Below are 23032 nucleotides of genomic sequence, written 5' to 3'. Positions count from 1 at the left end.
TAATCGGTCTCTAAGTGGTAATACCAATGTGAGATCAGTGGACTGAAAATGAAAATTATATCCACAATAAGGTTCTGCCCCCGTGAAGACAGCTCATTGCTGGCTCCCTGAGGTATGGGTTGGGGCCACATTGCAGACCAGGTGGAGAGCTCTGGTGCTGCCATGCATCTTTGGGCCTTGCCAGCCTCCCAGGCAGAGTCGTCTGTACCCTGGCTCTACTTTGCATGCTTTGGCCAACTTGTTTTTAGGGACCTTTCCATGAAACTATTACTGCAGGTGGAAGGACCAGGAGGGGAGCAGGGCAGCAAGTGCATTCAGAGGGACACTGCCTAAGCTACGAGATGCAGACGTACCCAAGAGAAATCTTCTGCTTGTGGCAGGGTCTAGTGTAGCCAAACTGGCCTAGAACTTACAGGTAGCTGAGGGTGATACTGAATTTCTGATCTCCTTGCCTACACCTCTCAAGTGCTGAGAAAAAAAAAAAAAAAAAAAAAAAGCCACGAGCCACCATACCAAGCTTCCTTATTTTCGATTTTTTTTTTTAATTTGAGACAGATTTCCATGTAGACCTTCCAGGCTGACCTTGAACTTGCTATATAACTGAGGTAAACCTTGAAATCCTGATCTTCCTGCCTCTACCTCCCAAGTCCTGGGATTGAACAAGCACATACAAATGTCAATAATCTTGTACTTATTTGGTTTATTAGGCTGTTTGAATTATATCAACATCATAGATACATCTGAAAAATCACAAGCTGTCTCAGTTTCATTGGCTGCAATTGACCAAGTAGTCTTGTCTTTGTTTGCTAGCAGGGCATTGCTAATCACAGACTCATGTCAATCTTTTCTTAAAGGTTTATTTTATTATTTACTTGTGTGTGTGTGTGTGTGTGTGTGTGTGTGTGTGTGTGTGTGTGTGTGTGTTAATATGCAGAAGCTGGAACATAGCATCAGACCCCTGCATCTGGAGTTATAGGTGGTTGTAAGCTATGTTATGTAGGTGCCGGGAATCAAACTCAGGTCTTCTGAAAGAGCTGCAGGGCTTCTCATAACTACTGAGCCAGCTCTCTAGCCCCTTACAATCCAATTTTAATTACTAATATTACTCTCCAGCTTACACATTGTACTTCACACAATGATGGGGTGGGTGGTGAGGAGAGCAGGAACGCAGGCTCAGGCACAGGGAACCTAAGGTAGGGTCCAGATAAGAAGCCTCACTAACCTGTGGGCACAGAGCTATTCAGGTGCAGCTCTGGTGACAGGTTTTCAAGGTACAGTTGGATCAGCATGGGCCGAATGTCAGGAGATACACTTGGGCTGGAGCCTGAGGATGGAGGCAGGAGTCTTTTCCTCTGACAGTTTTCCTGGGCAAGGCTCATGAAACTGATCAATCTTTCCTTCTGCATCTAGGTATTGGGGCGCTTCTTCTTTTATAGCCCTGATAACAGGACTGCATCTGTTGTGGTTAATAAGCTCATGTGTCTCAAATTTCTGACATAATGTGATATACTTTCTGGTATCATTATTGATTGGCATAAAAAAGTTACTTACCAGTATGTGACTTCTGCTTTGCTGACAGAGGGTAAACAGGATTTACAGAGTCAGTCTTCCTTGGCATTTATACTCAAAGTGAACTAACTCAGGTCAAGGCTATTGCTTTAGAAAGAAGAATACTTCAAATCTCGGCACATTCTTCATGTTATAGATAGATTCACACCTCTCTTAATAACATAGCACAGACTGACTAGCTCAGACACAGGACGTCATCAGCCCCAGTTCTAGAGACTGCCATTCCAAGGTTAAATGCTGATGGGATTCATTTCTCTTGAGACCTCGTTCTTTAGCTTGCACATGGCCATCTTCTTGTTATGTCCTCAGATAGGTTTTTTGATTTCTCTGTGTAGCCTTGGCTGTTCTGGAACTCACTCTGTAGATCAGGCTGCCCTCAAACTCAGAGATGTGCCTGCCTCTGCCTCCCAAGTGCTGGGATTGAAGGCAAGTGCCACCACCGCCTGGAACATCCTGGTGTCTTAAGAACTTATCTCCAAATAGTCAAATTGAAGGTAAGGATTCAACGTATGGATTGCTAGTGGCTTGCAGGAGATAATTCAGCCCATAACAAGTCTCAAATAATACCTCTTCATTTTTACAGTGGCATTTTGTGTTACATACCCATCTTCAAAGTTTATTGGATCGAATAATACCTAGTAATGATTGGAAATTTTTTTTTTTTGGTATGGTCTTAGTGATGTATAAACTATGATAGGACAGTTCTGCTGAGGTTCCATGTGGGTGACACACACACACAAACACACACACACAAACACACACACACACACACACACACACACACACACACAAATGCCTTGACTGTGATTATCCTCACAAGGTCTGTAACACAATGCTCTTCTGTCCAACAGACACTTGGAACATAACAAGGCCAAGTGGAAGCATGTTGCCTTGCAACCTCCTCGGCACTTCCCCTCTCTGATCCCCACCCAAATTTACTTGGCAAACAAATGCATGCCCAAGTTTGGTACATACTGTCCCCAAAATTTACCTTTTGTGGTGAAAGATGTAAGTTGCAATATGCTGTCTCCTCTCACTTTGCAGAACTGCCCCAGTCTCCTGTGCCCCCCAGGAACTAGTGCTATAGCAGGCTCTTGGTCTCTCATCCTGTCATGCCTGTATCTTCAGCCAGGTATCTTGGTGGTTGCTGCTTCTTGCCCGTGGAGTCTGTAGATTGAGCTGGTTCTAATATATTTGGCCAGTAAGACTCAGTGTCACTGACCCAGGTCCCTCTGAACTAAATTGTGGCAAAGAGCAGAGTTAGCAGAGTTGGAAAGCTGTTAAATCAAGCCCTCGAGGAGATGCTGTATTAGTTACTTGTCTGGTTGCTGTCACAGAATACCTGACAGAGCAACTTAAGGGAGGAGAGGCTGATTTTGGCTCACAGTTCAGAGGGAGACAGTTTTGCTGGTGGAGAAACCATGGTGGCTGAAGAGGCTCCTGTTTTGTAGAGTCTGAAACTTCAGGAATGGCTTTTTACAATCTTGGAGGATTAGAAAGCAAAGATTTTTGGCCAGAACCAGAGGTGACTGTTACCTTCAGGGCCCACCCCCACAAGTTTGCATCTGCCTGCTAGGCTCCATCTCCAAAAGGTTCCACAAGCTGCTAAAGCATCCTGCCCCTGCTGGAGACAGGGTGTTCTAACACAGGAGCCTGTAGACCTCAGATCCAAACACATAGTGCTGCCCACAATGAACACAGGTTCAGTCCGCTACACTGTGACAGGTGGTGAACAGGAACTTTTGCCACTTCATTTGGCAGTAGCTGCAAGAACAGTGTTTGCTTTCAGAGCAGAGGGGCAAATACCCAGTCCTGGGTTCAAAGCAAGCACAGTCTAGTCCTTAGAGGACATACCAAAGATGAGGCATTTCACTTGTGAGAAAGGTACCTGCATTTTATTTATTATCTTATTTATTTTAGATACAGTCTCATGTAGCCCAGGCTACCTTCATCTCCTTGGTGCTGGGATTACAAGCACAAATCACCATGCACAAGTAATTAATTTCCTTCCTTTTTCCTTCTCTCTTTTCTTTCTAGAAGTACCTAGATAGAAAATCACAGGGCTGGTGAGATGGCTCAGTGGTTAAGAGCACTGACTGCTCTTCCAGAGGTCATGAGTTCAAATCCCAGCAACCACATGGTGGCTCACAACCATCCATAATGAGATCTGATGCCCTCATATGGGTATCTGAAGACAGCTACAGTGTACTTACATAAAATAAATAAATAAATTCTTTAAAAAAAAAAAAAGAAAAGAAAATCACAAGTGTGCTAGGAAACCACCAACTCACAAAGCAAAACACATGGAAGACGGGTGGGACATAATCTTAGAATTCCCATACTGGACGTTTCAGTGTTCGCCATGGCAGCACTTGAATTAATACCAAAATTGGTCGGTGTATGAAGAAGACACGTGAATGGTATTACATTTTAAAAAGAAAAAAAATATTTGGGGCCAGATGCCTGCATCGCAGCACCTAGGAGACTAAGGAAGAAATGTTGCTGTAAGTTCCAGGGCATACTGACCTGTATGGAAAAAGAAGAAGGAAAAGAAGAGATCCAGGAGAGTTATCAGAAATGTATATCTAGAAAAATATACCCTCCAGGAAAGAAAGTGAAACAAGATCTTTTTAGCAAGATGTAGTGATGCCTTTAATCTCAACCCTCTGGAGGCAGACACAGGCAGATCTCTATGAGTTTGAGATCAGCCAGGTCTACAGAGCAAGTTCCAGGACAGCCAGGTTCTACCAGAGAAACCCTGCCGTGAAAAGCAAACAAACAAAAGGATAGGAAAAGTGTCCTCAGGAACAAAGGCATATTCTAAAATTTATTTATTTGTTTGTTTGTTTATTGGTTTTTGTGGGGGGTGGATATTTTGTTTTGTTTTTGAGACAGGATTTTTCTGTGTAGCCCTAGCTGTCCTAGTGCTCATCCTGTAGACCAGGATAACCTCAAACTCAGAAATCCTTCTGCCTCTGCTTCAAAGGTGCTAGAACTAAAGGTGAGTGCCACCACCATCTGGCCTGGAGTTTATTTTTTTTAAGATCTATTTTATTATTTTTATTTGTGTGTGTGTGTGTGTGTGTGTGTGTTTGTGTGTGAAATGTATGTCACATGTGTATAGTGCCCATAATGGTCAGAAGAGGGCATCAGATCCTCTGAAACTGAAGTCATAGATAGTTGTTAGCCACCCATATGAATGCTGGGAATCAAACTGGGGTTCTCCAGAAAAGCATTCAGTGTTTTTTTTTGTTTTGTTTTGTTTTTTTGTTTGTTTGTTTGTTTGGTTTTTTTTGCATTCAGTGCTCTTAACTGCTGACCTCCCCAACCTCTAAAAATTTAAAAGCAACTTGAAAGTATAAGTGAATGAAACAGAGAAAGCAGACTGTGGATAAATTCCAACAGCCCAGCTCCCAAGGCAGCTGCTGTCTCTATCCTTCCATTCAACAAAATAGACTGAGGCAAGATGTATTTCCCGATATAACGATGGCCACTCAGAAGAAGGAAATCAGCTCATTAGGAAGACATGTGTTTTCAATGTATACAATGATATAAGTTAAAACACAGAAAGCAAAATTTGACATATTAAGAACAATGCAACACTCTATAATGATCATGAGAGAAATCAATGTCCCTGTTTCAATAACTATTAGAAGGTGGGCATGATGGCACTTAGGAAGCTGAGGCAGGAGGATCACTTGAGCTCAAGAACTGAGGAGCACCCTGGGCAGCATACTGAGATCCTATATTTTAATAAAAACATTATAAGGGGGTGGAGATATGGATCAGTGGTTAACAGTGCTGGCTGCATTTCCAAAGGACCCAGGTTTCATTTCCAGCACCCACAACTACATATAATTCCAGACCCAGGAGATCAAAGCCCTCTTCTGGCCTTCTTAGACACCAGGCACACACATGGTGCACAAATAAATGCACAAGCAAAACACTCATACACACAGAATAAAATAAAATGAAAATAAATCAGATGGACAAATAAGCAGGCCCTACACATAAATTCTGAATACAGTTAACAAACTTGACCTGATAGGCTTCTCTAGAATGCTGCGGTCAGTGATGTAATGTTTTTAAACACAGCAGAAATTTTAAATGCCACCCATATTTTAGACAAGTCTCAAAAAAAAATTCAAAGAATTAAAATCACAAAATCACATAGAGCATATTGTCTGACCATAATGCAATTAAGCTAGAAATCAGTAACACGATAACCAGAGTGTGGCCATATGCTTGGAAATAAAAACTACACTTTGAATAACACATTTTGGTCAAAGAATAAACATGATGTGTTAGAGAAGGCTTTTAAACATGCCAGGATGGAAACCGTAGTTACCAAGGGGAGATATTGTGAGAGCGGCCCTCAGCATTCCACAGCCGGAAGTGAAACATCAGGTCAAAGTATCTAAAGGCAAGACAGGGGCTACACAGCCAAGGCCAGTTGCCATTACATGTGTACACATTTAAAATCCATATGCTTAGCTAGGAGCAGCGACACATGCCTGTAACCCAGTGCCTCATGTGTGGAGAAAGAATATGGGCCATTCTTGGCGACATATTGTTTTCATGTAGTCTGACCTACAGGAGACCATATCAGAATGACAGCGATTAAGAAATCAAATATTGCCGGGCAATGGTGGCACATGCCTTTGATCCCAGCACTTGAGAGGCAGAGGCAGGCGGATTTCTGAGTTCGAGGCCAGCCTGGTCTACAGAGTGAGTTCCAGGACAGCCAGGACTACACAGAGAAACCCTGTCTCGAAAAACCAAAAGAGAGAGAGAGAGAGAGAGAGAGAGAGAGAGAGAGAGAGAGAGAGAGAACCAGGCAGTGGTAGTGCACACCTTTAATCTTAGCACTCAGGAGGCAGAGGCAGGTGGATCTCTGAGTCTAAGGTCAGGTTGGTCTACAGATGAGTTCCAGAAACAGCCAGGGCTACAGAGCGAAACTCTGTCTCAACAACAACAACAAAATAGAAAGAAAGGACAGAAAGAAAGAAAGGAAGGAAGGACAGAAGGAAGGAAGGAAGGAAGGAAGGAAGGAAGGAAGGAAGGAAAGAAAGAAAGAAAGAAAGAGAAAAAAGAGAGAAAATAAAGAAAGAGGGGAGGAAGGAAGAAAGGGAGAGAGAGAGAGAGAGAGAGAGAGAGAGAGAGAGAGAGAGAGAGAGAGAAATCAAATGCCAGTACTACAGAGATGGTTCAGCAGCTGAGAGCCCTGGCTGCTCTTCTAGAGGTTCCAGGTTCAATTCCCAGCACCTATATGATGACTCACAACCATCTGTGACTCTAGTCAGGGATCTAACACATTCTTCTTGTCTCCAAGAATATGAGACATGCAAGTACTGTACAGACATGTGTGCAGGCAAAACACCCATGCTTATAAAATTTTAGAAAATTAATTTTAAAAGAAAAGTAACAATAAAAAGTGTTGCTGAAGTAGTGGACAAAGGGAATCTCTGCACATGTTGGAGGGTGGGGCTATAAACCAGTGCTGATATAGAAATTCCTCAAAAGTTTAAAACAGCAGATCTATCTACCTTATGACCCAGCTATGCCAAGCTTGGGTGTTCACCCCAAAGGACACCACATCAGTACCTCGAAGGTTATAATTGTACATGAGGATTTGCTGCAGCTCTTTTCACAATAGTTAAATAGCTAAGTTATGAAACTGATCAAGGTCTCCAACCATAGAGAAACAGATAAGAAAGCCATGCTGTATATACACAATGGGATTTTTCAGCCATAAGAATGGAATTATGGCTGGTCATAGCACAGGTTTTTAATCCTAGCACTTGGGAGGCAGATGTAGATGGATCTCTGTGTGTTCAAGGGAAGTTGGTCTACAAAGCAAGTTCTAAGACAGCCAGAGCTACACAGAGAAACCCTGTCTCCAAAACACAAAAACAATGAAAACAAATGGAATTATGTCATTTTAGGCAAATAGGTGTGCGTGGAGACAATCATGTTAAGTGAATTAGGTCAATTCAGAAAGACAAATATCAAATGCCCTCATTTATGTGTGGTTTCATAGATTTTAACGTGTGTGTGTGTGTCTAAATGTGGGATTGTGTGTGTTAAGTGGTTTTGTACATGTGAGTGCAGTGCCCAAGGAGGCCAGAAGAGGGCATCAGACACTCTGGAGCTGGGAACTGCCTAATTTGGGTGTTGGGAACTGAGCTTTGGTTCTCTGAAAAAAGCAGAGTACACTCCTAACCTGTAAGCCATCTCTCTCCACTCACCCCTGCCACACATCTTGTGTGCGTGCATGTGTGTGTCTGGGGGACCAGAGGAAACTAACAGGAGGGCTCCAGAGAGGTGAGAAAGGGGGCGGAGAGGACTTGGAGCGTGTGCTCAAAGAGCATTATACATCTATATGAAAATGTCCTTATGTAACACGGCACCACATACAATGAGTGTGTGCTAATGGAATAAGATTGTTTTTTTTTTGTTGTTTTGTTTTGTTTTTTGAGAGGAGACCTCTACATAGCTTGGTGTGTCCTGGCACTCACTGTGAGATCTCCCTGTCTCTGCTTCCCAAGTGCTAGGATTAAAGGTGAGCAACATCACCAGGCCAGGCTTCCCCAAATCTATTTTGTTAGCTAGTAGAATAGTAGCATGGCTTTGGGGCAGGGCTGTTGGGACATTCAAGGATTTTTTTTTTTCTCTATGTATTTTAGGAACATAGAAAAATAACAAATCAAACTCAAATATAGTGAAAGGAGTTAATAACTATAAGACAAAAATCTCATGAAATCGGAGGGAAAGTACAATAGAAAAATAAACACAGCCAGAGTCTACTTTAAACATGCCCTTAGAGGCTTTTGGTGGCAGACATGGAGCTGATTATATCCTTCCCAGCGGCCAGCTATCAGAAAGTCACTGAAGTGAACAAGTGTGCCTGCCATAGAGTAAGGGGCCCTCGTGTTATAGACCAAGGAGGACTAGTGAGAGAAAGAGCAAGTCTATTTGGTTGATTCATTGACGATGTTAGTCTGAGTGTTCACATTGGGGGGTGGGGGGACTCAGGGGACCACTCCTGGACTGTGCCTTGGCAGCTGGGGCTGGAGAAAACTAGCTTGCAGACTCTGAAAGTCTTCAGTCTCTCTAAAGATGACATCTGCCAATAGGTTGTGAGAAAGCCCTTCAAGGAGGTAAGAAGCTTAGGACCAAGGCACCCAAGGCTCGATGTCCTATTACTCCAGTGTCCTGCAACTCAAACACCAATGTATTTCTCTGAGAGAACAACTCACTAAAAGAAACAAGATGGAGGCTGCATTATACCCTACAATTTTGTCCAAGAGAGTAAAGGAGGCCAAAGAAACATGCCAGGAACAGATTGCCAAGCGACATAGGCTGTCCTCGTTTAGAGCTTCGACTTCTAAATCCAGTCAAAAATAAGAATCCTTAAGAGCAACAAAGAAGTAGTGGGATCTTGAAAACCCATCGAGGGACTCGAGGGGTTGGCTTCAGAGGGTTAAGAAGAACTTGCAGTGCCACAGTGAGGACGTGAACTCAAATCCTCACAGCCACATAAATCTGTAATCCAGTGCTTGAGAGTGCAGAGAGAAGGCTCCCTGGCTACTTAGCCTAGCAAGCAAAACCAGCAAGCTCCAGGTTCAGTGAGAGGCCCTATCTCAGATAAATAGGCAACAAAGGAAGACATCCTTCCTCTACTTGCAGTAATACACATGATCAGGTCACATGGGCAAGTGAATGCTCCAATCCAATGCATGCATAACACACACACACACACACACACACACACACACACACACACACACACAATTCGATTCACAAATTACAAATTTCAGGCACATTTATAAAAAAATGGGTCAGATATTTTAAAATGAGAATTTTGTAAATTCTGTGCCAATAAATTTGAAAATTAAAGACATAATGAAAAACTCTGGAAACATAGCAAAATTAGCTTTGAAAAAGATTTTAAAGATATTGAATCAATGGATTAAAAAATTCTTTCCCCAAATAAAATTCCAAGCACAGATGGTCTCATTGGCAACTTCTACCAAACCGATGTGCAGGGGCGAAGACGAAAATCTGTGTGGGTTTGAGTTTTGTTTTGGGGGGGATTTTTTTTTTTTAATGTTTTGGAGAGCAAGTCTCTCTATGTAGCTCAGGCTGACCTAAATTCTGCAGCTTCAGTTTCCTGAATGCTAGGATTATGGATGTATGCTACCACTTCCAGTTCAAACCTTATTGAATACAAAATGTTTACTACTGTCAAAGCACACAACAATATCAAAAAGTATTACACAACCCTTCAGGGGCTCCCAGACCCTGTGGGCAGTAAAAGTGTTGAGCAAGAGCTGGAATAATCTACTTTCTGAAGTACATCTCAGATCTATACAGCACAGATACGAAGCACAGATGGTACTTTTCTAGGTTGTGTATGTAAAATTATTAAAATGTCATGGGGCCTTTTATCAGTCACTTTTCTGTTGTTGTGGTAGAATACTATTACAAAAGAAAAGCAATTTAAGGAAGAATTGATTTTAGCTTATGGTTTCTGAGGACTTGAATCTGCAACAGGCAGGCATGGCGGCAGGAGCAGGAAGCTGAGAGATCACATCTTAACCCCACACAGGAAACACAGGAAACTGAAAGTGGAGCAAGGCTATGTACTCTCCCTCAAAACAGAAACAACAACAAAACCTAACTAACCCAAACTAGCCAAACAAACAAAAAGCCAAAACAGAAAAAACACATCACAAAGAATAACATGAACATCCAGCCAGGTGGTGGTGGTGCACACCTTTAATCCCAGCACTGCACTAGGGAGACAAGGCAGGTAGCGTTAGAAACCAGCCTCATCTTCAGAATGGGTTCTAGGACAGTCAGGATTAAACAGAGAAACCCTGTCTTGAACAACAAAACAACAACAAAAAAACTCCACAAAACAAAGAAAAGAATAATAACATGAACAGTAACGATTCTAAGTATTCTGGGAAACAATGTATACAATTATAAATATACAGCGTTAGATTATATTAAAAAGCTATCTTTAAAAAGCTATCTAAAGCAGTGAACTACATGGTACAACCGTGATTGGATACAAAGAGCAGAATAAAAAGCAATGGAAAAAGGCTGGGGATGTAACACAGCTGCTTAGTATACAAGCCCTGACCGTAAGCTGGGTGTGGTAGTGTGTGACCATAATCCTAGCACTGAGGAGGTGAAGGCTATGTATAGAGCTTGAGGCCAGCCTGGGCTACTTGAGACCTTGTGTCCCAGTTTCATTTCTGGATCAAACACCCTGTCAAAAACGATTTTGAGGGAGAAAGGGTTTATTCAGCTTACAGTTCCAAGTTATGGTCCACCATTATTGGGAAGCCAAGGCAGGAACTTGAGTGGCTAGTCACACCCACGGTCACGGGCAGATGTGGAAACTAAGGCACACACAGTCTGTACCAGTCCAAAGCCCAGCTTGTTAAAGCTGACTGGTGTGCTTGTGAATCTATGAACAGGACAGTAAGGCAGAAGCTCCAGGTGTGGATGGGGTGTCATCTGTGTGGGTGACCGAAGTCCTTGACTGGAGAATCATTTCCTTCTAGGTTTGTTTGGGGTTTTGTTGTTTTTTTTGTTGTTGTTGTTGTTGTAGCAAGTGCTCTCTCACTAAGATACCTCAGCAGTCATTTTCTCCTGGGAACATTTTTGGTCCTCTGGTTTCCAGTGCGTCTCTCTCGAACCTAATCCACTCACTGCTTACATTTGCTAAGGAACTCTGTGCACTCTGAGCAGCTTTGTTTGCTGTTCATCTGTTACCCATCCCTCTACCTCTCTATCCCCTTATTCCTTCACCCCTTCTTCCCTCCACCCCCTCTGCTCCTCATCTCTTTGTGTCTTCATCCCTATATCCTGTTCATCTTTTCAGCTCTCCAGATCCCTTCATCCTTCCATCCTCCATCCTTCCATCCCTTCATCCTTCCATCCCTTCATCCTTCCACCCCTCTCTCCCTCATCACCTCCATTCCTATAGTGATTTTTCCTTTGATTTTCTTTTATCATGGCATTTTATGGCAGCAACAGAAAAATAAAGTAAGACTGGGAATGTAGGTCAGTGTTCCAGAACTTCTGAGTATGTGTGAGGCCTTGACTTCAATCCAACACTAAAAAATAAGCAGATAGTGATTTCTGAAAGATTTATTTTTAATTTTCTGTTTAATTTTATGTGCATGGGTATTTTGCCTGCATGTATGACATGTGTGCCTGGTGTTGGTGGAGGCCAGAAGAAAGGGATCCTATGAGATTTCAGTTACAGATGGTTATAAGCAAGCAGCCTATGGTGCTAAAATTGCCTAAACCCTCTGGAAGAGCAACTGATGCTTTTAACTGCTGAACCATTTCTCTAGCCCCTTATTTTTGTTTGTTTGTTTTAATTGTGAGTGATCGAGTGTGTGTGAGTGTGTGTGTGTGTGTGTGTGTGTGTGTGTGTGTACAAGAGGGAGTGCACATGAATGCACTGAGTGCAAGTGCCTACAAAGGCCAGAAGCACTGAATTCCTCCAGACTGGAGCTGTGAGCCTCTTGGCATGGGTGAAGGGATTGAACTCTGGCCTTCTGTGAGAGCAGCACGAGTTTTTAATATCTTCAATATATCAGGAGTGGTGACCCACACCTGCAATTCCAACACTGAAGAGCCTGAGGCAGGAAAACTGAGGACAGCTATGAGTTCAAGGACAGCCTACCCAGGCCAAGGCAGTCAGAGAGATAAAACAAGATCCTGTGTATTATTACTTTCTTCATTGCTTTGACACAAAATTTGACCAAAGCAACTTAAGAGGAAAAACGAGGTTTGGCTTACAGTTCAAAGGGAAGTCCATCATGCTGAGGGAGGGAGGAAGGCATGGAAGCAGTAGAATGATGCTGCTGGCTGCGGTGTGCCCATATCAGCAAACAGAGGATGATGGAAATCTATGCTCAGCTCAGAAAACAGCTCAGACATCTGTTTCTCCTTATCAGTACTGGACCCCAGTCTATGAAATGATATTGTCCACAATTACAGTGAATCTTCTCATCTCAGCTTAACTAATCTATATCACAGGCGTGTCTAGAGACTTGTCTTCTAGATGATTCTATATCCTGTAACTATATCAATCACCAACCCTCTTAAATAAAACAAAACATACATTTTCAGTTTGTGATTGATTCTCAGCCCCAGGACTAGGGACCTGACCCAGGCTTTACACCCACTGGGTAAGCTCTCTACCATTGGGACTTGGTTCTGTGATTGACTGAATCCATGGATGCAGAAGCAGCAGATGTGGGGAGAGCCAACGTGACCATGAACATGTCAAATTGCTGCCTGCTTCTGTGGTTTGTTCTTATTTATGGCTGGGTGTTCTGAGTTGGACATAAACTGTCCCCAAAGGCTTGTGTTGAGAGCTTGGTCCCTGGTGGTCAGAGGGCTGTAAGTTCACCAGCAGAGCAATCCACTGAGCAGTCCACAGCAGGATGGGCTAGTGAGTCACTGGGACCAAGAAGGGGCTGTATTGTTCTAGATCGCTTTACTCTGCCTTTCCTTCCTGATCCCCTGTGATAAGCAGCTTTGCCCACCACACATTTTGATGCTGTACCTCTCTTCAAGTCCAAAGTAATGGAGCAGGATGTCCAGGAGCCAAAATAACTCCCCCTTCTCTGGTACTTTGTCAAAGTGGTGGAAAGTCCTAAGGCACTAGACATTGTGATGCTCTGTGAAGTCACCATTGTTTGCCTGTTTTCCTGTGGAGGGACACTGAGAAACATTCTAACTTGTGTCTGCTCTGAATAAAACGCTATGGACATTTTTGCACACAGCTTCCAGTTTTAGGCAGTTTCTTGTGTTATTTTCAGGTTTCTGCATCTCAGACAGCAGGGGGTGTCAGTGAGCCAACAAATGGCCACCTGGAGAGCTCAGCTCAGATTTTCCCAGGAGGAAGCATGTATCTGTGGTCCAGCATTTGTTAGCATCTTCTCAGTTCTGAAACTTACGAACAGTTATGCACACAAATATGAAGGAACTTTGACAGTTGTAATAATTTTAAGTAATGTTCTTAACTTATTCTTCTGCTTTTGTTTTCTGGGTTTTTTGTTGTTATTTTTGTTTATTTGTTTTGTTTTTGAGACAGGGTATCTCTGTGTAGCCCTGACAGTCCTAGAACTCACTCTATAGACCAAGCTAACCTCGAACTCAGAAATACCCTTGTCTCTGCCTCTACAGTGCTGGGATTAAAGGCATGTACGACCATGCCTGGCTTAATTTATTCTTTGAAAATTCCATACATGTATACAACGTATTTTATTTCCACCCATACCCCTTACCCCCATCATGCCTCCTCCCAACTTCATGTCAGTAATGTCATATGTGTCATTCCCCTCTCAACCCCTGGACTTCATCAACCCTGTCTCTCACCCACTGAGTTTAGTAGTACTACCCCTAAGCTCACTGAGGCTCCCTCTTTCAGCATCCAACATGGCAATAGCTCCTCAGCTCAGGGTAGGTCCTCAGGATACCCCCTCATTCCAGGCTGGAATATTGAGTGGGTGGATCTTACACACATGATCACAGCTGCTGTGGGTTGATGTGTGCAAGTGCTAGGACATGTCATAGCTCCACTCTCCAGCACTTAGATTTCTTTTTTCTGACCCCACTTCTGAAATGTTCCCTGAGGCCTGGGTGTGGGGAGGTTGATACAAATGACCATCCACAGCTGAACACTCATAGTTATGGCTGCATAACTGCATAGCTATGGTGCTTGACCGTTTTCCTTATCTTTAAGTTGCACTCATTCATACCAAATCTCTCCCTGTGCTTTGTTTCTTCGGGGATGCTTTTTATATTGTTTTGTTTTCAGTCCCGAGTCTGTAGTGCGGCAGGGGAGTTCTTATGTGGGCAGATGCATGAACTCTCTACCTGGATGTGTCTAATGATCAGAGAATAATCTATGCCTAACCCTGAAGGTCAGCATTACCACTGGCTTTTTCTTTTCCCCTTAAGACAGAGTCTTATTAGGTAGCCCTGGCTGGCCTAGAACTTGCTATGTAGAACAGGTTGGTCTTGAACTCACAGACATCATCCTGCCTCTGCTCTGGAGTGCTAGGATTACAGACATGAACCACCATACCTGGCTACCCTCTGTATTTTTAAACGTATGCAGACAAAATTTAGTGCTTTTTTTTTCCCCCAGTGATTCAATCTATCCTCAGTGTTTGGCCTGGGCACACCTACTCACACTGCTGTTACACCTCCGGAATGGCACACCCTACTTCTGTAAAATGTCACCTTCAGAGACTTGATGGCTTTTCTGAAGTGTAGACCCTTGATAGCTTGGGTAGTTCCATGGTTATTTTTAAAGGGAATAAGAGGAGCTGACCTCTTGATTTGCATAATTATGTGTTGTTTCTGGGAACAAGAGTACAGTGAACCATTTACTTTCCAGGGTCACACAAGGTGCTTACAGAAAGATGAGCTGTCTGTGGGTTATTACTAGAGACTGAGCATGAAGTGTTTCATCCTTGGTTGGAAGGAACCACTGAACCCCACTCCCCGAGGAGATGAGAACAGACAAGTGGATAGCTGTGAAGTCCTCGGGGTCCTGGGCAGCACATTGTCCAGCCGGGCTCTGTGTTGCTCTCTTCCAGTGAGCATCTTCCTCATAGAGGCTGCCCATGCACTGCTCTGGAGTTTTCAACCATGCTTTTGTGGGCCTACTCAGATGAAAAGCCTGGGTTTGTCTGGGTTGCTTGGGTGTTTCTCACATCAGAACTTTGGGCCATTGTGTCCCCTGTGACTCCTGATCCCAGAGACTAAGAAGCTATTAAGATGGCTTCAGCTGCAGAGAAGACGACCTGAAGCCAACAGGTTTGACAGCAGGAGTGGGGCACTGCCTGTGGCCTCCAGAATCATCACAACCTCAGAGTCTAGATAGACTCTAGAAGACTTCTGAACTGTAGAAAAGCTGGGAATTTGTCATTTGAACATGTTCGCCAAAAGGGGGATGCTGTGGAGCCAAGCTTGGAAGCTGCTGTTCTGTGTGCCTGGTCCATGTGAAGATCCCTAAAGGGGTTTTCAAGGCTAAGGATTCAGGTGGTTCCCACAGAAGTAGTCAGGAGAGTCCTGGCTGATGTTTTCTGGGGAGCTATATCTAAGCTGAGAAGTGGTTGGGGTGGGAGGGGGGATGACACATGAGCAGAGCAGAAGCAAAATGTCAGAGTTGGGGATAAGGCTGCCTCTTGCTCTGATGACTCCCCATCCCCCACCCCCTCCACCAGTGTCCCTTCTACCACCTACTGTGCTCTGCAGGAGTGAATGGCAGAGCAGCACAGTGAGGTCTTCCTTCCATGCTACCTCCACCCATGAGCAGGGAGAGGCCTGTGCTGTGGTCTCCATCTGAGATCTGGCAACCTTTTGCTGTGCAGGCTCCCTACCCACCCTAAATCTAGCTGAAACTCCAGCACTGGCAGCTACTTCCTCTCAGCTGGACAGTAGCCCAAATGCCCAAGGTGAGAGGATGTGGAGGGGGATGAGCTGGGGAAACCACATGGTCTCTTCCTCAGCCACAGCTGCTGTTGTTAAAGGAAAACAAACATTGATGTGGGGTGTGGTGGTGCACGCCTTTAATCTCAGCACTGGGGAGGCAGAGGCAGGCAGATCTCTGAGTTCTAGGCCAGCCTCATTTAAAGAGTGAGTTCCAGGACAGCCAGGGCTACACAGAGACACTCTATTTCAAAACAACAACTAAACCCCTACTGTAATACCTGAACATCAGAAACCGTTACTTGTGTTTTTTAAGATTTCTGCCCTGAGAGTCAAAGACATCTGTCTTATGAAGACTACATCCTCTTAAAGACAGCACATGGCCAGAAATGCAGTTAACAAGAGAACAGTGCCGAAGAGTCGGGAAAATGCTCACTGCTGCATCTGGGGCAAAGGGTCAGCCTATGGCTTGGGTAGGGAGAGTCCTGTCAGGAGACTGGGGCAAGATTGGGTGGTAGTAGAGTGGAACAGATGTGGGAGAGCTCAGAGGAGGGTTAGGGGAGGAAGGCTAGAGGCTGCATCCTCACTGAGCCTGTATACCCATGTTCATGGAGGCTGTGGTGGTAACAGCCACAGCTTGGAAGCACTGAGGTATTCTTCAATAAAAGGACTGTACATCCTGTTCCATCCAGACAATGGAAGGAGTCAACAATGAGCTACTGAGTCAGGAAAAGACATAGAATGGTATTACTGGAGAGCACCAGGGTTCTATTCCCAGCACCCACATGGTGGCTCACAACTCTCTGTAACTTCAGTTCCAGGGGATCTGATTCCTTCTGGCTTCCTCAGGCACTTCCTGCATCTGGGGTACAGATGGACATACACACAGGCAAAACACCTACCCATACACATAAAAAGAAATCCCTGAAAATAAAAGAAAGACCACATGTCTAGGCTGAGCATGGTGACACACACCTTTAATCTCAGCACCAAGGAAGCAGAGACAAGCCAATCTTTGTGAGTTCAAGGTCAATCTGATCTACATAGTGAGTTGCAAGCCAGGCAGCCCTACATAGAGATTCTTTCTAACATAAACAAACAAAAACCAAACAAAATACTGAGCAAGCCAGTCTGAAAATATTATACTGTAGACTCCTATCCATGGCATTCTGAAAAAGACAAGTCTGTGGTGACAGAAAAAAAATATGGTGTTGCCAGGGGATGGGATGTTGATAGGGCAGGGACTTGGGTGGGCCATGGGTCCAATGGTGACTCCATAGGTTTGTGGTTTAACAAAGATAACACTCTGGTGAGGATCCTGATAGAGGGACCGTGTGTGTGTGTGTGTGTGTGTGTGTGTGTGTGTATTTATAAAATAAGCATATAACTGATGGCCAGCTTGGGATACAAGAGCTTCTGCCTCATTAAAAACAAACAAACAGAGCCAGGCAGTGGTGGTGCACACGTTTAATCCCAGCACTTGGGAGGCAGGTGGATTTCTGAGTTCAAGGCCAGCCTGGTCTACAGAGTGAGTTCCAGGACAGCAGGACTACACAGAGAAACCAAACCAAACCAAACCAAAAACAAACAAGCAAACAAATAAACAAAAAGGCAATTATTACTGAGCCAGGCAGGGTGAACCTGTGAACCTGGCACTCTAGAAGATGAAGCAAGAAGACAGATTGCAAGTTCACGGTCAACTGGGTTATGTATTAATACTGTCACAAACAAACAAAAATGTGAAACAAAAAATCAAGCAAGCAAACAAACATAAAAAAAGAAGGACAGGAATTTGCCTCACAAGATCAAGGTCAATTGAAATGTTCCAGGCAGAGAGGGAAGAAAGAGAGTTTTCACTGGGGCTGGAGACTGCCTAGTGCCATCTTCTGGCTCACAGCCATCTTGCACCTACCTTTCCTCCTTATAAAAGCCCTTTCTTTTTAAAGATAGTCTGTTCCCATTTCCCCATGCCAAGACCACCATGTGGCGATATGGCTATGGGCGTGTGCCCTGAGAGGCTACATGACAGATGTGCTGTTGGGCACGTTTTGTCCTGAGACAGTTGTTGGCATGTTGGTCTCAGGCCACCTGACCTGTTACTCCACTTCTGCAATCTCTGTGAAGCAGGCTTGGAGCTATTGCCTCACCGACCAAGGACAAATAAACAGCAGCGGCCACAGCCCAGCACACTCTGATGGGTCCTTGGGGATACTGTCCGGCTTCAGCTCGGCTGTGCCTGACTCTCAAAGCCCGAGCTGCTTCCTGTTTTGAACATTCTCTGGCAAGTACAGTCCAGGCTTTTATCAAAGAACACCCTTTCCTTCCCTAGGGATCTCACTTTGCAGCCAACTGGGACGATGCACAAGTACACTTGGGACCTAAAGCAAAGCGTGTGCATGTTGTTTACAATTCTGAATATTTCATCACGCCAGTTTCTAAGAATAAACTGTGTGTGGCATAGGCGTCACTGTGAATTCCTGGAAAAGTGGGTGTTTTCCTGGAGGAGGGAAGGAGGCAGAACAGAGTGGTCAGTACAGCCTGATGCAGGAGGCTCCTGCCAGAAAGGCAGAAGCTTCTCAGAAGGCTCCTTGGAGCTGAACTGCTCTTCCTACGGCACACCTCTTCAGAGGCACACCTCCTGCTAAGCCAGCAGGGGCTGCATTCATCTCAGTTTCCCTCCTCTGATCTTTTACTATGGAGAAGCACATCCTCTTTATAGTCCCTTTCCCCAATGCCCTGTGACTTCTCCCAGCTGGGTGCAAGTCACATCTGTCACTTTTGCCACCTTTGGCTCACACACCAAATCTTCTTTTTGCTTTGGGCTCTCACTATAGTAATCATTATGCCACGGCCAGTGTGGCCACCCAAACCCTCAAAATTATTCTGGCTCTGTGCTCAGGAAAAACTGCACTGTTTGGTTAGTTTTTTCTTTTGTTTATTTTTAAATTACTGTGTGTGTGTGTGTGTATGTCTGTGTAAGAGTCAGCCATGTGGGTGCAGGTATCTTTGGAAGGCAGAAGAGAATGCAGGGTCCTCTTGGATTAGAGTTGCAGGCGGTTTGTGATCTACCTGATGTGATGCTGAGAACCAAACTCAGGCCCTCAGGAAGAGCAGCAAGTTCTCTAAGCCACTGAGCATCTCGCCAGGGCCCTTCCCTTAAATTTTTTATGTGTGCATGGGTGTTTCACCTGCATGTGTGTACGCACATCACCTCCTGCATCAGGCTGTATTGGCCACTCTGTTCTGTATGTACAAATATCACATATATGTATTGCTTATGGAGGCCAGAAGAGGGCATTGGGTCTTTTGAAAACGGAGTTACAGGTGGCTGTGAGCTGCCCTGGGTACTGAACCCAGATCCTAGAAGATAGTCTAGTGTTCTTAACTCCTGAGTCACCTCTCTAACCACAATCTTAATTGTCAACTTGACACAACTATAATCCCCTGAGACCAGAGTCTCAGTGAGGAATTTGCTGTGGGGTTTGGCTTGTGGGAATGTCTGTGAGGGATTGTCTTAATTGCCTCAGTTGGTATGGGAAGCCCCAGCATGAAGGTGCAAAACACAATATCTTGGTTTGGAGCCCTAGACTATATCTGAATAGAGAAATCAAGCTGAGCGTTAGCCACACACATCCATTGCTCTCCCCTCATGATACGGTGACTGGATGCCAGAAGCTCCTGCCTTGACTCTCTGGCAATGACAGACTATAACCTGGAATTATAAGCTAAAATAAACCATTTCTTCCAAAGTTGCTTTTTGTTGTTTGTTTTTCAAGACAGAGTTTCTCTCTAACATTGGGTGGTCTGGAACTCATTCTGTAGACTAGGCTAGCTTTGAACTCAGCGATCTGCCCAGCTGGAATTAAAGGCACCCAGCACTACCACCCAGCTAGTTTATAGATCTTAACTGGCATTGTTATTTTTGATTCTAGAGTCAGGCAACACTTCATGATAACATAGAACAAGTATGCCAATGAGCTGGGCAGAGGAGTTGACTTTAAAAAGGGGCTGAAGGAAGCAGAAGAAACAACACTGAGCATGTCAGCTACCTTCCCTGTAATGTAGAGAAGAAAAAGGTCCCCAGGACCCATCAGAGTGTGCTACATGACAGATGTGCTGTTGGGCACGTTTTGTCCTGAGACAGTTGTTGGCATGTTGGTCTCAGGCCACCTGACCTGTTACTCCACTTCTGCAATCTCTGTGAAGCAGGCTCTGCTTCCCTGACCTCAGCTCACAAGGCATTATCCTAAGAATACACAGGGAAAAATAGCAGTTAAAGGGCTGGAGAGGTAGATGCCTCACCGGTTAAGAGCAGTGGCTGCTCTTGCAGAGAATCCAGATTCAATTCCCAGCACCACACAGAGCAGTGGTTCTCCACCTTCCTAATGCTGTGACAACCCTAATACTCATCTTGTGGTGACCCCAACCGTACAATGTTTGCTACTTCATAACTGTGATTTTTGCTACTGTTATGAATCATGATACAAATATCTGATATGCAAGATACCTCATATGCATCCCCTGTGAAAGACTCTTTCAAACCCCCAAAGAGGTCATGACCCACAAGTTGAGAACCACGGATATGGGGGCTCATATGATATAGAGGGAACTTCAGTTTCAGGGATCCAACACCCTCTTCTTGACTCCCTGGGCACCAGGCAAGCTTGTGATGCAAAAACATAGGTGTAGGCAAAACCAAACTCGGTACAGAACCTATTTTGTTTTGTATTGTTTTAGTAGTAGTATTGTGGTGGTGTGTGTGTGTTGGAGGAGGGGGTTGTGCCAGTACTGGGGATGGAATGTGGAGGTCAGAAGACAACTCTGTGGAGTCCACCATCTCTTACTGTGTGTGGGTTCTAGATACTCAAAACTCAGGATTGTCCTGCCTCTGCCTTTGACATCATGCATGGGCCATGAAACTTAAGTGTTTTTATCCAGGGCTTCTTGCATGCTAGCCAAGCATCTATATTCTGACCCCCCCTTTGACACAAAGTCTCACTAACTTTGTATTCTGTCTTATACTTGAACCTACTGCGTGGCTCAGGTAGTCAAGATGGCTCATCAAGTAAAAGCACCTGTCAGTAGGGACTCACGTTGTGAATGGAGAGAATCAACTCCTTTAAGCAGCTCTCTGATCTCAATCAATGAGCATGACATGAATATTCCTGCATATGTGTAAATAGATAAATATATTTTAATGAACTAATGATCCTGTCCTGGCCTCTAGAGTGTTAGGATTATAGGTGTAGTTGCCACATCCAGTTAATTCTTTTTTTTAACAATAAGTTACTAGCAGGGTAGTGACACATACCTTTAGTCCCAGCACTCAGGAGACAGAGGCAGGGAGATCTCTGAGTTCAAGGCCAGTCTTCTCTACAGAGAGAGTTCCAGGACAGCCAGGGCTACACAGAGAAACTCTGTTTCAAAAGCCAAACCAAAACAAAAGAATACATTAGTAGCTCAATGTGGTGAACCATGCTTTTAATCCAGAACTCGAAAGCCAGAGGCAGGCATATCTCTTGAGTTCAAGTCTACATAGTGAGTTCTAGGACAGCCAGGGCTTTACAGTGAGATCCTATCTCAATCAATCAATCACAACATTTTCTGAATTTATTTTAAATATTTTATTAATGTTTGTATTAATATGCCCTTGGTACACGTGAAGGTCAGAGGACAGCTCATGGAAGCCAGTTCTTTCCTTCCACTGTGGGGACTGAATTTAGGTTGTCAGACTGTGTGACAAGCACCTTTACCTGCTGAGCCATCTCTGTTAAGGCCCCTGTTTTACTTATGTAATTCATTTATTGAAACAGGGTTTCATGTAGTCCTGTCTGGCCCCAAACTCACTATGTGGGTAAGTCTCAGCCTAGAACTGATTCTTCTGGTTCCACATCCCAAGTGCTGAGGTTACAAGTGTGCGTGACTAGAAGTTGTTAATACATGTACCAGGCCTCTGAGCCACACTGCTGCATTATTTGCTTAGTCATGAATAGAGTGTGAGCAGTTGAGGGACAGACTCATTGAGACTTTCAATGGGGTTGAGGGTAAGTTGGGAAAGTCACTCAGGAACCTTAATTTTTTTCTGACTGCTTTCCACAGACCAGGCTGGCCTCAAGCTCAGAATTCCACCTGCCTCTGCCTCCCAAGTGCTGGGATTAAAGGTTTGTACACCCCCCATTCTTTTTTTTTTTTTACAGGCTTTCATCTTGTAACTCTGGCCTGAAACTCAGCATGTGGACCAGGTTGGTCTCTATTTCACAGAGATCCACCTGGCTCTGCCTAAAGGGGTGCTCCACTATGAACAACTGACTGCTTTGACTATTTTTTATTGAATGGTCTAAAGAGGTGAAAAACCCCTTCCCCTTAAAAAAACAAATGTCTACAGCACTCAGGAGACAGATACAGGCTGATCTCTGTGAGTTCGATACCAGCCTGGTCTGGTCTACATGGTGAGTTCCATGACACCTAGAGCTACATAGAGACCCTGTCTCAATAAATAATAGCCTCATACATACATAGAAAATAAAAAAGGATAAATACAAATCTCTATAACATTCTTAAATATTTTTTCTTTTTTCTTTTTTTTTTTTTTTTTTTGAGACAGGGTTTCTCTGTGTAGCCCTGGCTGTCCTGGAACTCACTCTGTAGACCAGGCTGGCCTCGAACTCAGAAATCCGCCTGCCTCTGCCTCCAAAGTGCTGGGATTAAAGGCGTGTGCCACCACTGCTTCCTAACCCTTTCAGATCCACATTTTCCTTTTCTTAGTAGACTGGTGTAAAGAATTTCCAGACCATTTTCTTTCCCTTTGTAATTCAGGCATACATATCTATGCAAGCTGCAGATTGAACCCAGGACCTGGATATGCTAGACACACAGTCTATCACCAAGCAGGACCATGGCCCGTTTCTGTTTCTTTCTTGCTAGGCGTGGTAGTTTGCCTGTAATCCCAGCACCTGGGGGTGTTGAGACAAAGGTTTGGTGCTGT

This window comes from Arvicanthis niloticus, chromosome 1 (genome assembly GCF_011762505.2).
Source record: "Arvicanthis niloticus isolate mArvNil1 chromosome 1, mArvNil1.pat.X, whole genome shotgun sequence".
Lineage (NCBI taxonomy): Eukaryota > Metazoa > Chordata > Mammalia > Rodentia > Muridae > Arvicanthis > Arvicanthis niloticus.
The sequence above is the reverse complement of the archived record's forward strand: the minus strand, read 5'-3'. Positions refer to the sequence as shown.